The sequence below is a fragment of the Trachinotus anak genome, unplaced genomic scaffold (assembly GCF_046630095.1).
Source record: "Trachinotus anak isolate AG129_WGS33_773 ecotype Australia unplaced genomic scaffold, CSIRO_AGI_Tana_v1 ptg000011l, whole genome shotgun sequence".
NCBI classification, from domain to species: Eukaryota; Metazoa; Chordata; class Actinopteri; order Carangiformes; family Carangidae; genus Trachinotus; species Trachinotus anak.
In genome coordinates, this window is record NW_027273862.1 from 29,952,191 (window position 1) to 29,970,000 (window position 17,810).

Here is a 17,810-nt window from a genome sequence, read left to right on the forward strand (position 1 = left end):
ACCAAAGAAATCTTCCAACACAGTATAATTACTTTTTCATGTTTCCTAAATGATGATAAATAAGTGATAGTATTGTTTTTTGTCAGTTTGGCTTTATATCAGACATTTTTATTGTAGTTAGTATTTTAACTGGAGGTCCTTCAGAGTCTACCAGATAACCAGTTGCCCTTCAACAAACAAAGTGAAGTGTACAACTGGACTCAGAGTGTTGAGATTAAACATAGATGTGAGTCAAATAAGTTATAGAGACAGACAGAAAGGAAGCTGAAGAATCAAATTGCTGCAGTTCAGATAATGAAGAAAGGACTGCGGGCTCTACAATACAAACAATACTCCTCTAACAGTCAGATGATTTGATGTATGGAGTTATTAAGGTGATGATCCCTCATTTCTGATTATTCCATTTGGTACAAAAAGCTGCAGCAGAGTGAAGACTAAGATCCAGGTACACTTTGTTCTTGTGACCTCAAGTGGTAGAAGGCTGAACTGCACAGCATTGTATCTCTACTTCCTTCAGTCTTTGCTCTTCAAACACTGAAGTAGCACATTTCACCTGATGGTCTCGAATCTTTTGTGGAGTTTAACAGAACATACTTCAATAGCAAATTAACAACATGTATCTATCATCTAATAAAATGGAATTTTGTTTTTGTAATTGTCATAATTTAAAAATCACATTTTAAAAATTCAAAAGCAGTGTTTCTTTTTAGATTGTGTGTTATGTATAATCTACAGAGAACGCTGTGAACAGTATCTTAGTTCAGTGGAACTACTGAGAATGAGGTCTATCAATTGTCAAGAGTAACGTAAGATGTTTCTGGAAAGACACGATACTGTTGAATTCTTTTAAAAGTTGTAGCAACTCATAATGTAATAATCGACTCATAATGTAACTGTGACTTATACTGTGAGAAAAGTGTTGCATTATGAGCATTTCTTTACCTTTGCCGTTCCTGCAGGGTGAAAGGACCTGCTTTCACCTCTGTGATTGTCTGTCTGTATGTAAGCAGAATCACACAATTTCTGCAAAACTCGAATTCACCTACAGGCGGAGGTCTGTGTTTGACTATGATTTGTACATAGGTGGCACTACAGTAATAGGGTGGATAAGGGAAGAGGGAGGGGACTGTAGTTCATGTAGTTTAAGAGCATTTTCTATTGCTACAATAAATGCAGAAAACAATAACTTCTACATTTAAAAACACATTTAAGATGGTTCTTTTCAAATAAGTAAGTTAACACTCTTTCCTTCTATACAGCCTGATGACGACCTTAGAGTTAAAGTGTTGCTGTTTTTTATTGTTGGTCTTTAATGCCAATTTAATAAACACTTTTAAACATTTTCCTGCTACTTACATTAAATACATGATACAAGCAGCATGTTCATTCAACATTCACTTTATTTTGGACCTTGTGAAACTATACTTAAAGAACAGACATACTGTAGGGGGGGGGTCATACAAAACATGAACCAGCTCACTGAGCTCAGACGTTCTTCAGCCTATCAGGATACCCAAGTAAAAAAAACACAAGTCGTGATTTAATTAAAGAATTTGCATAAATAATACATAATTATAAATTATAGTTAGCCAACAAAAATCTAGTCCAGGGCTCCATTTGTCAGGCACTGTGCCCGTGATCACACAGATCAGGGGCTGAACAGGTGAATGGGATTTAGAAAAAAAGAAAACTTTATTTCTTCCAATATATGTCGGTTATATGGAACCATCCAGAGGATATGTGTCGAATCACAATCCATGCAGTAAACCACCTGGCATTTTGGCTGAAGAGCTGCCTGATGTTGGTTGCAAGGCCACTATTGCGTCCAGCTGCTTTATATAACCTGCTAATATTTATACAGCAGTCTTCATCCATCTCAATATCTAAACATTCAACCAAAGAACCACGTATATAAATTCTTGGTAGGAATGGCCAGGTTAGCTCTCTGAATAAGTTGGAAATTCTGTTGAAGGTGCCCAGCATTGTCATATCCATCAACAGACAATGCTGGATAATGGATGACACTACCAGCAAAGGCAAGTAAGGGCTAACAACCAAGAGGGTATCATCAGGAACAATATCAGGGCCAGTTTGATGGACTGTGTTGAGGTCACCATGTGGGAGATCACATGGTGACCCTAACACCATGTCATCATGAGGATCATTGTAGTGATGGTTAGAGTCAGGGTCAGAGTGATGATCAGAGTCAGGGTTTGAATATTGGTCAGAGTTAGGGTTATAAAGATGTAACCTCTGCTTCTCGGCGTCCTGTATTCTTTTTATCAATGGTCTGACTGGTCCATCAAGACTCATATAATGGTCCCCACAACCTTCAGCGAAATGCCCTAGAATCAGCATTGGCAGACTTTCATTATAGTGACCATGTGGGGATACTATTGCTGTTGCTGTAATAAGTTATTACATTATGTGCAAAGCTGTTGCATTATGTGTTCATGATTTTATTACATTATGAGCTGATTATTACATTATGAACTTTTATTACATTGAAGTTATTACTTTATGAGCTGTTATTACATTATGAGCTGTTATTACATTATGAGTTGCTATAAAGCTGGACTCATAATGTAATAAATTGTTACATTATGCGCAAAGACGTTATTACGTTATGCGCTCAAGATTTTATTACATTATGAGCTGATTATTACATTATGAACTTTTATTACATGTAATTTATTACATTATGAGCCATTATTACATTATGAGTTGCTACAAAAGTCATTTTTCAATGCTGTGAACATCAAAAATTTAATTTCATTCACCTCCACTGTTTTGTGGTGAATGGTGGGTGGTGTGTTTTATAATGTGGTGTGTTTTATAAAGTCATTTCCTAACTGTATACAATATTATTCTATGTTTTGAATTAGTAATACTGTAACAATGGATAATGACTTTGGTTAAAACAAAATGCTCAAGTAACACATTTGTAGAGAAAATATTATACCCAATATTTGTGAACTTAGCAGATGGAAAGTTGACATTGTTCTCTAAAGTTTCAGTTTGGTGTCAACATTTCCAAATTCTGCATCTTGTCTTTAAATGTATAATAATTGACTTTTTTCATCACTTGGGGGCAGAAGAGCCAAGTTTTCAACACACTCATATCGACTCCTTTGAAGTTCATATGTTGTACTTGTTAGTGAACAGTTGCTCGTTTCCACATTTACAGAGTCAGATTATCATTAATATTTACTCTGCTGCCTGCTGCAAATTAAAACAACATTATGAGAGCAGTGAGAGTGAACCAGAACAGCAAAGGTTTATCTGGACAGATAATCAATGAGCTGAAACTCACATGAAAGCTGAGGGGAGCTGCAGATTCAGCTGATAATTCTCTGTAGGTTCATCACTATCAGAGGCTTTCACATTGTCATAGTCGATAATTGGTTTAAGCAGTAATTTTTAATATTAGTGTTTTTTTCTCATAATTATACATATATCATCATTATGCACATAACAGTATTGATAAGAAAAAAGGGAAAAAACTTTAAAACATTAAAATGCAAAATATAACAAATATGACATAGTTTACAGCTTTTCAATTTACTTAAAATTGATTAGTCCTTATTTAAACATGAGCAAAAATGTAAGGTAAATCTTCATGCGCATGTCTTATTCATTGACATTTATCAAATACATTGTAAGGTAAATAAAAACAATAAAACATAAAACAGTAAAAATGCTCTGTTTGACATGGCCTTTGTACTTCAACATCATCATCAAAAACAGCATCATTATCTTGAGTCATATTGTCATTATGTACAGAGCTGTGTGGCAAGATGAATGATGGAAAAACTTTTGTAATCACCAGAAAAAAAAACAACATGAAAAAACAATAGGTCAGAGATAACTTGTCCAGCTTTTTAAGTTGATAATTAACAAGACATGAAAGGATGCCACGCTATCTGTGCATCATTTGCATCAGTGTGCATACATTTCAACTAGCGCTCACTTATTTACTCTCCAAGCTCACAATAATTACTTTCATTTTAACAGTTTAGTAACAAGCAAATGTTGAGAAAATAAAGCTAATACAATATAGTAGTACAGTAATAGTAATATTACAAAGTATCTCATCACATGGTCATTGTATTTCATAGGCTTACATCATTGTTTTCTTGCACAAAAGTCAATAGTTTGATAAACATATTATTGTAAAAGAATGAAACAAACTAGAAAGATGAACCATGCTGACATCTCCACTTCAAAACATCTGTTTTTTCACATGGTCTCCATGGTAAATCTTCATTATCATCATCAGCATTATTGCGCACACCAGTTCATATGAACATAAAGATATGAACAAAGAAAAATAAAAACAAAATAGTGACAATTATGAAAAAACTAAAAGTGGTACTTGAAACACAGCATTATCGTTTCATTGTTTGCATCATAATTGTTGCACACCAGTCATTATACATGCAGGCATGTAGCAACTTGAAAAAAGGAAAAAAAAACAAGACAAAAAAACTAACTCTTTTTTACTCTTCTTAGTGCATCATCATTTTCTCTATCATTGTAGACATAGTTACCATGCACACCAGTCATTATGCTGGAGATCCTACTGACATCAAAAAGAAAACAAAACATGTGTACACTTCAAAAAATGAAACAAAATACAGAAAATGCCTGAAAGTCTAACAGAACTATTTCCACATTTTCAACACATTTGTCATTCATCATGTTCACCACAGCAACAGAGGCTGCAGTTTTCACTGTCACTAGCTGGTTTAGTCCTTATTTGAGTTTAAATCACAAAGTCATTAGCAGAACAGAAAAGACTAACAAAATGACTTAAATAATTATAATTTTTCATCCAATGTGATCATTTTTTAATCAGTGTGGCTCCTTTGTTAATTTTTCTGATTGCTCAGCTGAATGTTGAAACATGTTCAGTTCCTATATTCTTTTGTTCTTTTGGATTTTATGTTGAATATTTGTATGTTATATCACTTTATGTTGAAGGCATCTTTGAAACCTCTCAGTGCTTGTTCCCCTGTGATTCTCCTCCAGGCCTCTGGCACATCAGCTGGCTCGGCTTTGTATTCTTGAGCAAATCTGTCATTGTATCGTACCAGGACATACGTCCAGTAGTCAGATGCCTCTAGGGTTGGATCTGGAGGAATCTTCCAGTCTGGATAGTATGTGATGTAGTCCTTGTAAGGATGCCACTCCCAGTTAGTGTCTGTGTTTTTGAATTTACGTTCACTGTGCACATCAGTTGTACACAGTGCTACAACAAGCGTCTTGGTGTCTGTGTTCCTATATGTACCAAGACCTTGTGGCCGATGCACAGCTGCATGATGTTGCTTGTGTTCCTTGCCTCCAGCCTCACAGGGAACTCTACAAAATGGAACACCCGCTTGAAAAGCTCATTCTGTGGCTGGATAGGAAGCTTGTTTACAGTTTCAGTGATGTCATTAGAGTTTGAAAAATCCTCCTGAATTTGTTTCTTTAAGTTCTCTATAGAGATCTTGAGGCTGTTGATAAATGAATGAAATGTGCTTCTGATTTGAAACAAAGTGGTTTTTTCATTCTCTATTGAAATTGAAATGTCTTTAATCAAATATTTGTGCACGTTGTTGATGAGGTTTGTGATGCTTTCATTGTTGTCTGGCAGCAGATCACCACCTTCTCCTTTTGAGGCCTGTTCTATTACTCTGGTTATTTTAAGTTAAGTATGACCTGCAGATTCCTGTTCTTCAGTTTGGACAAAGAGTTCTCCTCCAACATGTTTTGCAGAATGTGCTGAAATATCCAATCCTTTACATATATTTCATAGTTATCAGTGTACTTGACAAAGCTCTCAAACTCTTCCTTTGCAGCAACTCTTTCAGAATATTGTACTGAAAAAATGAACGTGAGCTGTACTCTGCTGAATGACAACTTGTCAAAATTTCTTCCACAATGTCTATTCCCAAAGATCTATTGATGTACACTTGATACACAACTGGACAAAATCAGTTGCTTTGCGTTGGCAATGATCTCTCTCTTTATATAAATCAAGAAAATCTGACATGTACTGTGTCTTGTGCTTCTCCAGCTGAGTCCGAGGATCGATGTCTGACAAGAATTTTTGTGCATTTTGAGAAATTCCCTTGAGGCAATGCCACAGATGTGAAGTTTCAGATCAATCTCAAACCGTGTAGTTCTTTTGTGGAGTTTGTAGCTTTGTTTAAGGAATTCATCATTTTTTTCCAGAAGATCCTTTGTGAAAGAGTCATTATAGTCTCCATTTGTCTTTACTTTATCAAGTATAAATTGCGTGCAAGATTCAATCACACTGTCGGCAAAGCTCTGCAAATCATCTCTCCACAGATGTTGAAACTTCTTTATGAAGGAGTCTCTATGATCATGTTTAGTTTTAAATGGACCCCTCCCATATTCCTTTAGGTCTTCAATGTTCTGCAATTTCTCATTGACATTTTGATTTGAGAAATCTTTTCTCAGCTGGTCCAGAACACATGCTGTAATATCACGCTCCTTCAGGCCAGACACATTTCCAGTGGCTTCAGCCCACATCTTTTCAAACTCATGTGTCAGCTGTTCATTGGACAGTGTGGAGTCATCACAGTGACTTAGGAGCTTCATGACGCGTTCTTCAATCACACCTCTGTATTCTCTCTGAATGTCTTGAGCCTTTTTGGAACTTATTTTTAGTTCAAGGAAAGTGCCACCTCCAGAATTTTTCTGATGATTCCTCCATTGTGAATTGCATCAGTTAGGATGAGGAGGAGTGCAGAGGGGTGATAGTGGGCTTTATTAAATGGTGTGGGGAGAACCACCAACAGTAGTTGCCAGTGGCTTCACAGCACAAGTTCTTGTGCAGGTTACTACTACTGTACATTACCAGTCCTGTATTATTAAATGTGGCAGAATATTTGCAGTTCATTCAGAATCAGAACCAACTTTATTGAATGTTGACAAATATTTTTCGATGAATTTTTTCTCCGTCCAAGCATTTGACCAATCTAAGCTCTGGAAGTGCTCCAACTGCAGGTTGCATACATTTATCAAACCTACCAAATAAATTTGCTCTTCCAGTTCTGCTGCTCTGTTGTTTTTGTTTGAATCCACAACCAGACCTGGCATCAAACTCAAGGTCTCTGTTGTGGTGAAAGAATTTAGAATTTTCCCCTTATCCTTTGCTTCTGCTTATGAATGTATTTAATCACTTATTGCTGTCCATCAAAGTTCTCCATTTATCAATTAAATGAATTGAAATTAAATAATTGATTAATTAAACAATTCTTGTTTTCAGGTCTGTCTTAGAAAAGAGATCTTAATCTCAATGAGACTGCCTGATTAAAAAAAATATATAAGTACTATTCTATGTGGAGTGTACCTGCAAACTCTTGTCCTCCTGTGTTCATTGTAGACATGGTCTGGCTTTTCCTTTATTCCCTTGTACTTCAAAATACACAATATCTCTTTAGTTTCATAGAACCACTGTTGTTTTCACAGAACCAAACTGCATTTTTTTGAGTAACTGCAAATCAGCTCAATCAAATCACAGCACATTGTTGTGCACAGGTAGGGGCAATTTGGTTATTAGCGTATAATATTAATGATTATCAGTGATAATCACCTATATATATATATATATATATATATATATATATATATATATATATATATAATAAATGTTGAAGAAGAAAATCTACATATGCAACATACATTTTCTTGGAAGGGGCATTTGCCATTACACGTCTGGGGCAATCCCAACCAAATGTCGCTCCCTCCCATTCCCCTCCCCTGCTGGTCAGAGTCTCCTTATCATACTCCTTTGTCTACCCTCCCCGTCTCCGCTCCCCTGCTGACCAGAGCCTTGATCATACTACCTGAGTGTCAAGCCTTTGTCCTTTTGTTTCTTTGTCTCTGACCTTGTCTGGGAGCCATCCCTGCCCCCCTACTGAGTTCACCCTCCTGTAAGACAGTTACCTGTTGCTCATGACTAACCAATACACATCCAGTATACGATCCATTCATGAACTGTCTGTGACCACACCTGGGGACAGTGTATATCTGTTCCCTGGCCCTGCATTCTAGAGCAGTTCCTGATACCAGACCCACTCTGTGTCGGTAGGCTCACCTTGCCCTGGAACTCCAATAAACTTACACCACCACAGCAAAGTTGGAACTAGACTCTGAGTTTTCTTTTCCTCAACATTTACTACAAGTAGTAACCTCGGGGCACCACCCTGTCACCAGGGACCATGGGATCTTGATACAGTCTCAGAAGGTTGGTTGAAGGGTAAAGTCGAGCACTGACTGTTGTGAATCCAGCTGTTATCACAAATATAGTCACAACAATCACAGACAACAACGAGTTAAATTATAACATGATTTATTAATCAGAGTAATAATTATTCAAAATAACATCACTTAATATTAAACCGATTATAATTCAACTATAACTAAAACAAACATTGGTTACTAACTAGATGATTACAGGCAAAACACATATGTACAACAAGATGGTGGCAGAGTGAGGTACTCGCTAGAGCCAAGATGGCGGCTGGCCGCAGAGCGTGAGTGGCGTGAACACGAGAACAAGGGGCGGGGCCTTGAGCCTCACCTGTATGACGCGACCACACTCTCGGGCCTGAATGTGAGAGAGATGTGGATGAGGTGCGTGATTGGGAGAAAAGAGGGAGAATAGAGGTGAAGAGAGGAAAGAGTCCACCAGAGATCGTCACCACAGTTAATAATCACCACAACATCACTACACAATAACGGAGCCAGAGAACCGAGCTCGTCTGGTCGGATATTGGTCCTTTAACTAGTGATATTTGGCTTATTAAGCTGATCACAGTGAACGATCTAAACAACAGGATCTGCAGCACTTATAAGTCAGATAGCAACAATACAACAGCTACACTAACTGTGTCTCTGCCCAGACATCAGCCTCTTACTGTGAGCTGCTCCGGTCCTCCGGAGTCAGAACAGAAAGTCTCTGGGTCTCCACAGCTCGGTCCTCGGCTGGAGCTCGGTCCTCGACCCTCGGCCGGGAGCTCGGTCCTCGGCTGGAGCTCGGCGGGTCGTGTCTCGCTCTCCTGGCGATGACAGTGATGAGTTCCTCGGCAGCAGCGGGAAGATCACAGATGAGAGACGGTGAACTTTGTCTTTAACAAAGTCAGCTCGTCCTCACAGGACGTGAAATCAGCTGATTGCACAGAGATCCATGTTGGATCCTAAAGAAGAGAAACAGCATCTGTGCTCGGCCTGCGGGTTGGAGACTGTGACCTGGGCTTGAAGAAGTTGTGGAAAAGGTCAGATGTTTGCAGATTGCTCCCTTTCAGCAGGAGAGAGCTGGAGGAGCTCTCTACTGTACCTGGTGCCCGGGAATAAGCGCGGGAGGAGGGTTATCACCTGAGTGACGTCACCGGGGACCCCTAGCCTCGGCCAATGCCGGTGCTGAGTTTTCTTTCAAACTCCAATTTACACATAGGTGTGAATGGTGGGGGTGGTTTTGGCCCAGAGCCTGGAGGGAAATGTAGTCCACTCCTTTGTTCTTGCCATGAGGCATGGCTTGAGGCTCAGGCTTTGGAGGACATGTAGGCCTCTCTTTTGTTCTTCTCAGAACCCATGGCTTGCGATCCCAACAACATGAAGTATCCTCCATCTGTCCATTGATTGTATACAGTTACATGTAATTTCAAAGTGAAGCACTGGAGTAACTATATGTAAGTATTTGCAGTATATTTGGATGAAAATATAGTACAGTAAAATGGTTCCAGTTTATTAAGATCCACTAAAACTTACCTGACATCAGGTTGCAGGAGCCTCTGATGTTGTCTGTGTTAGCTGTGCTATTATGCTGCATAAAAAAACCAAAAGCATTTGAAAAGCTGGAAAAACAGGTTTTTATGACATATCTTACTCTTTCCCTTCTGAGTTTGTACAATGACAAATATGTCAATCAAGGTCATGTGGTCTGATGAGTCCAGATTTACCTTGTTCCAGAGTGATGGGTGTATCAGGGTAAGAAGAGAGGCAGATGAAGTGATGCACACATCATGCCTAGTGTCATGTATTGATGAGGTCATTAACAGGAGACTATGGTGTTTCTGGAAAAGTTCAACAGGCGGGGGTGGGCTACTGAAGCATGGCAGAGCAGTAGTTGAATAAAGCTGGTCGCTGAACACAGAGCTGGAGTAAAATCATTGTTCCCTGTACAGTCAGTATCGAACAATGGCGACGAGGATGACGACGGCCGACTTATAGTTAAATCTGAAAAGTATAGTTAGGTCGTCGACGGAGAGGGAAAACCTGGCCTGTTACGCCGAGCCTGCCGCGCTGGGGCCGCAGTGGACAAGATGGCGGACAAGATGGCTGACCGCATTCGAGCTGTATGCGGAAAGGAACGGCTTAATCCAGGCGGACGGCGCGGAAGCTTCGGTCAGACAGAGACGACGGGCTTTGCTTCTACACCACGCCGGTACTGATGTACAAGGTGTGTTCGCAGTTCTGCCTGATACTGGAGGACCAACGGAGAATGATGCGGCGGTTGCGGCACTGAACGCCTGCTTTGTACCGCAAGTAAACACTGCCTTCGCCCGCCAATCCTTCTACCAGACAAGGCGGGAACCGGGAGAAACTGTGCAGCAGCTTGTGACCAGATTACGCCAGGCTGCTAGAGACGGAGGATCAAATCAGAGATGCAGTGCTGAGCAGATGCACGTCGGACTATGTGAGGAGAAAGTTGCTGGAGGAAGTCAACCTGACGTCCTGGAGATCGCAGCGCAGTGTGAACGAGTGGAGATGCAAATGGCTGCCATGAAGGCTGAGCGACAACGTCGGCACTAGTGATGTGTCAGTCGCGAACGAGCCGGCTCAGAGAGGCGGCTCTTTTAAGTGAACGATCCGTTGCGAGCGTTTTTTTTTGTTTGTTTTTTTACACTTTTCGCTTTCGGAAAAGTTACAGTTAGATGATGGTGGTTAGTTCATAGAGACACCTAAAACTGTTGGATGCTGCTGTTTTGCACATTGTATTATATTTCTTTTTATTATGTTGTTTATTTATTATTATTTTTACTCTATACCAAAAACATTTTGGTTTTATTTTAACAAAGCACATTTACTTGATTGCTGTATTTCTATTTCTATTTTTTTCAGTACTTTACTTGTTTTGTTAGGTGTGTGTGTGTTTAAATAAAAAAATTAAATTGTCAATAGCTGTCCTACTTTAATTTCTATGCTTAGGTTTTTATAGGCATTTTCTATCTGCTTTGTGTAGCAGAGTGGTTCCTCAAGCAAGTTAGAGAGTTACAAGGGATTTTACAACTGTAAATGCAATTGGTTACAGCTTTTTATTGAAATTTAAGTGATATATGTGTTCCAATACAAATCACAAGTCAAAACAGTGCTAAATTTGGCTGAATTCTAAAAGGTATAAGTGGTAAAATGGAGAGCCGTTTGGGAGCCGAAAGAGCCAGCTCTTCTTGGTGAGCTGAGCCAAATGATCCGGCTCACTAAAAAGAGACGAAATTCCCATCACTAGTCGGCGCGAGACAGTACACCATGTTTACAAGAAAGGGGGAAAGTTCAATCGGAAAAAAATAAAAGACCGTGGAGAGGAGAAAGATAAAGTGTGCTTCAGGTGTGGACGTGGAGGTCACTTTGCCAAGGATCCTACATGCCCAGCAAAAAGACAAACATGCAGAAAGTGCGCCACTCCCAGAGCATTGGCTACAAGAGAAGTCGAGGAGGCTTCAGCAGCAGATGATGAACTGAGAGAAGTGAGAAATGCTCTACAGAGCGGCTGTTTTGACAGGTGCTAGACATATGCGCCAATAGCATATGAGTTGCGTGTGATTGGACAATTAGTGTTGAGAGGGACACGCATCGTTTTACCACACACACTGAGAGCCAGGGCTCTAGCTTTGGCTCATGAGGGACATTTTGGCATAGTGGGCACAAAGCAGCACCTCAGGAGTAAAGTGTGGTGGCCAGGAATGGATCGGGCTGCAGGGAGACATGTGAAGTCCTGTCATGGATGTCAGGTAGTCGCACGGCCTGATGTGCCTGAACCACTGCGCCCGACAGCATTACCAGATGTGCCATGGCAAGATGTTGCCACCGACCTACTGGGTCCATTACCAACAGGACACTCCATACTGGTAGTTGTAGATTATTACAGCAGATATTATGAATATGAGATCTTGCAATCAACCACCACAGACAAAGTGATAGACAGTCTGGACAGCATTTTCAGTCGTCATGGTCTCCCGATCACTATCAGATCTGATTGTGGCCCACAGTTCATATCTTCACAGTTCCAGGCATACTGTGAGGACAACGGAATAGAGCATGTGAAAACGACACCCAAGTGGGCACAAGCCAATGGTGAAGTGGAGAGACAAAATGCTTCACCGATGAAAAGGCGGGCTACTGAAGCATGGCAGAGCAGTAGTTGAATAAAACTGGTTGCTGAACACAGAGCTGGAGTGAAATCTGTGTTCCCTGTACAGTCAGTATCGAACACCTAGTGCCTACTATACAAGCCTGAGGGGGCAGTGCTATGATCTGGGGTTGCTGCAGTTGGTCAGGTCTAGGTTCAGCAACAGTATGTGCTCAAAGAATGAGGTCAGCTGACTGCATGAATACACTGAATGACCAGGTTATTCCATCAATGGATTTTTTCTTCCCTGATGGCACGGGCATATTCCAAGATGATGGGTACACTGTGGTCATAAAGGGATGGACATAGTTAGCACATGGTTGGCGTTTAAACAATGCTCAGTTGGTACTAATGGGCCCAAAGTGTGCCAAGAAAATATCCCCCACACCATTACACCACCACCACCAGCCTGAACCATTGATACAAGGCAGGATGGATCCATGCTTTCATGTTGTTTACGCCAAATTCTGACCCTACCATCTGAATGTTGCAGCATAAATCGAGACTCATCAGACCAGGCAATGTTTTTCCAATCTTCTCTTGTCCGGTTTTGTTGAGCCCGTGTGAACTGTAGCCTCAGTTTCCTGTTCTTAGTTGACAGGAGTGGTACCTCCTGTCTGTGGTACGGTATGGTCCTCTGCTGCTGTAGCCCATCTGCCTCAAGGTTTGACGTATTGTGCATTCAGAGATGCTCTTCTGCAAACCTTGTTTGTAACGAGTGGTTATTTGAGTTACTGTTGCCTTCCTATCAGCTTGAAGCAGTCTGGACATTCTCCTCTGTCCTCTGGCATCAAAAAGGCATCTTCGCCCAGAGAACTGCCGCTCACTGGATATGTCCTCTTTTTCGGACCATTCTCTGTAAACCCTAGAGATGGCTGTACAGGAAATTCCCAGTAGATCAGCAGTTTCTGAAATACTCAGACCAGCCCGTCTGGCACCAACAACCACGCCACATTCAAAGTCACTTAAATCCCCTTTCTTCCCCATTCTGATGCTCGGTTTGAACTTCAGCAGGTCGTCTTGACCATGTCTACCTGCCTAAATGCATTGAGTTGCTGCCATGTGATTGGCTGATTAGATATTTGCGTTAGTGAGCAGTTGAACAGGTGTACTTAAAGTGGCCGGTGAGTGTACAGTCTAATATATACCAGAGTGGTAATCTCAGTTTAGTTGTTCTATTTACAAACGTTGTCAACTCACTCAGTATAAGGCCTTTTGCTTGTTGACCAGTGTGTATCTTCCAAACACTAATGTGATTCTGAAAACCTGGCAAACAAACAAGGAAATGTTTCAATGGAATGATGCTATGTCATTTCCAGATAATGTCTTGTGTCTGAGAATTGTTCTTTTTGTGCGTCATCAGTAGAGCAGACAATAAAATGTTTTAGGTTTTCCCACAGACACACACACACACACACACACACATACAGCTTGATATGAATGCTGTTTTGCAAAAGGACCACTGGATGGCAGCATCTTACAGTAAACACAAAAACAGTGCATGAATGACTGTAATTTGTTTTATTCTTCAAAAACTCACCTTGAACAAAAAGAGTGAACAGACACACAAACCTTTTTGCATTTTTTGTATTTTAATTCTCCTTCAATTTAAAAGCAATATGTTAAACATCTCTTCCATTGCATGTGTAAAAGTCATATTTGCAGCTCAAGTTTTTTTTTTTAAATAACATCCTGGCTAGATCAGTTTGAGTCAGGTGAAACAGAATTGCTTTTATTTTTACTAGTTCAGGATGAAACATCACAAGCATAAGTGATACTCAAAGTTATAGCAGTAATGGCTATCAGAAACATGTTTTGCATGCTGTCCCAGTGATTTCTTTTATTAAGGTGTAGAGGTGGGATTTTTTGCAGGGCTGCTCTGTTGCTGTGAGGTAAAGTTCCTCTACGCTCACATTTGAATGTCTACAAGTCTATGTGAAAACAAGAAGTGTCCATACAATGAAAATGAACTTTTAAATGAAGTTGGATATCTTGTGTCCAGCAGTAAAATTTTGTGTTTTCCATTGAGGAAGATGGAATAGATGTAGTTACTGTAATGGTGAATTGCAAATATACAGTGGACGAGTGCTGGATCCATGGTTGGACTGGGAGAGAAATTCAGCCTTGGAGTGATCCACTGGGACCAGCCGCACAAATGACAGACAGAGTCTATAAAAACTCAAAACGTTCTCGATTTCACCTGTGGGCATCCCTGGGCATCTTCATGTACAACAGGAGGACCAGTGGTTTAACAGGAGGGACTCACATGCACTAACATGTATGCACACACAACACACACAGAGGAGACGTGACTCTGTTCTCTACTCAGGTCCAGGAACATTACTCTGCTATATCTTTACATAGAAAGTAGTTGTTTGCTACTGTATTGTTTAAAATTCTTGTTTACAGAAAATGCAATTATAAATGATCCAAAACATGATATTTTCATAAATTTTAAAGAGATAGTATCTACATAATGGCTTGGAATATTTGTACCCAAACTGAAAAAGACCTGTATTGATCTTACCAGGAAAAAAAAAAGTCTGGTTAAAAAAAAATCCATTCCAGAAAGAGTCAAGTGTCCCCAATGAAACAATAGTGGAGACAAGTTGTTCAAACTACACCAAATTGTCTCCGTCTCACATGAAGCTGACAAAATTAAAAGCCATGAGTCTATCACTTTAATATCTTTAATATAAACTGTATCTCTGGCATCTGAGTGTAATGAGAAACAGCACAAACTGGCTCTTACAGATAAATAGGAAAAGCAGATAGAATGTGAGGCTGCACATTGTGAGTGGTGTTAGTAATTACAGTCTTTTGCCAATTTAATTGCAAGTGCTCTAATCTAAATGGGTTTGCAGAGCAACACTCTAAATTAGCAGTTTTATAATTACCAGTGAACTACACGCATCTCACTGCATCCCCCACTTAATTACTAACAATTTGCCTCTGGAAGAGCTATTGTTAAGCTACGGTCGAGCAAGAAGTGATTAGAACAACAGACTTTGTTTTCAATTCATTTCAGCTGTTCTTCCTGTTCTTCCTCTCATACTCCAACTGCACAGCCAAACAACAGCAACATAAGACAAGACAGAATGAGACAGTGGGACGTCCAGATTTCTGCATCATGGGACTGTGGTCAGGTGATTACAGGTGGTCGTATCAGGTAAAAGATCATTAGGAAAAATGACTGTGATTTCAAAAACAAAACAATGCTAATGAATAAAAGCCATGTTTTTACCCTTTAGTGAAGAACAGACTTTTCCATTTCGAGGGTTAGAGTCTGATCAATGACTGTGCCCAAGTACTTAAAATGTTCTACTTCTACAGGCTGGTTATTGAGTGTGACAGGGCAGACGTCACTGGTTCCTCTTGGTTTGGTTTGTATTACAAACAAGGAAAACAAAACAAGGAAGCTCAAGAAGAATCGAGAAAATCCTCAAAACAAGCTGATCTGCATTAGAAACAGGGGAAACATCCGGTTGAAACTGACAGTAAATGTGATAATTCTGGAGATATTTTTCCATCTGTAAATGTATAAATGATGGTAATGTACACAGCTGTACTCTGAATGTCTTTGTATGTTTGTGAATGTGCAGTGAAACAAATTTAGTGAAAACAACATTTCAAAGGTGTGATTTGTTGGAACCGAGCCACTGAGTGTTAATTAAAACACCTCTGCACATGTTGAGCTCAGACGAAGGCAAAAGAGTCCGATTCCATTTTTCCACTGATGGGAAATATATTCAGATCAGCTGAACAGTCCCTGTGCATCTCCCTCATTAATGTGCTGTTTTGAGACACTGAGCATCACTGTGATGTTTTTTTTGACAAACACACATTTAAAGGACATTTCTTTAAAAACCGGCAGCTGAACTTTCCTCATATGAAGTTTGGGACAAATCTTCTGTTTGTCTCATCTCAGTGATTCGCTCTTCATCAGTCTGCTGTCAGAAGAAATCTTCTCTCCTTTGGCTTCTTTGGCTTGAAGTGCATGAACCGTACATGTGTGAGAAAGAGTGTGTGTCTGCATTATCCTGCTCCACTGGCAAGACGACCACAATAGAGCTGACTAATGCAGAAATAGACTGCAGGCTAAGCTTTCTTTTTCCAGAAATGTCCTGAAAAGTGAAGGGTGCACTCTGTGGCCTGTTCCTACAGTGTTTATATCTCCCTGTTAATGCAGTGCTATTGGAATGTGCGTCACCAGTTTAAGTACACACAAACACACACCTACAACACTCACAATACCCCAGAGAGACGGCAAAATTATGAGGCAGGAGTAGCTGATAGAAAGCTAATTCTGGCAATAGCTTTGTGTGTGTGTGTGTGTGTATGTGTGTGTGTGTGTGTGTGTGTGTGTGTGTGTGTGTGTGTGTGTGTGTGTGTGTGTGTGTGTGTGTGTACATCTTGTGCTGATGTAATCTGTTTGTCTCTGGTGCTAATGGCTTCCTCAGACACAGCTCATTATGTCAGCGGGGAGGAGGAAGAAGACAGCGTCTGAGGGTTGCAGCCAAAAACATGCAGATCTACATCATCATCGTTCATTTGAATGGAACTGCAGTGACGTGTGGATTCACTCGTGAAGGTGGAGTAAATACTGGAGCTTTCGCTTCAAGTTTCAGCTGCTGTGAACTCTGACAGGACAGTTCCCACTGTCCAACAGGTCGGCTCAACCAAACCACAACATATGTTTGTCATTACCTTTTAAAAGGACCAGCACTTTCTGACCTGGTGTCCCTGACAGCAGGATGATATCGGAGTTTAAAAGACAGTTTCCTGCTGAGTTAGTCCACAGCCACACTAATATGTTCTGGTTTTAAACTGCATTTGCCTGGTGCCCACGCTACTGCAGAGTTTCAAAGGGGCTATTTGTAAGTTATCTCTTGCTCAGAACGAGGTTTCTTGCCAGAAGTGGGTATTGGGGATTGTCGTTTGACAAGAACTTCGTCCATCATTGTCTTAATAATCCTAGAGGGTATAATGCGTCCTCTGAGCAGCGCTGCTTCTTCAGGGCAGATTTGAGGCTACAGTGACTCGCTATCAGAAAATGAAGAGGGGGCCGGGGCTAGCTGGTTAGCATGCTAACTTCAGTAGAAGAAAAGACGTGATAGAGACTAGAGTTTAAACTGTCGTTGCTTTCCACCTCTGGAGGCAGCTGTTTTCTGTCTGTGCAACGTGATGCTGCTGTTGGATTGAATCAAAGTATATCCCCTGTCAGGAGGAAAAAGAGTGGATTTGCTGCACTCTCAATCTTTTTTGACCTGTCAAGTCATCTCAAGTCATCAGACAAAAGTACAGGTGATGTGACAAGTCATTGGTGTTTCAAGGAAAAATTCAAGCCTTTTTAGCGATGCTAGCAGCGGGGCTCCGCCACTTTGGTCTT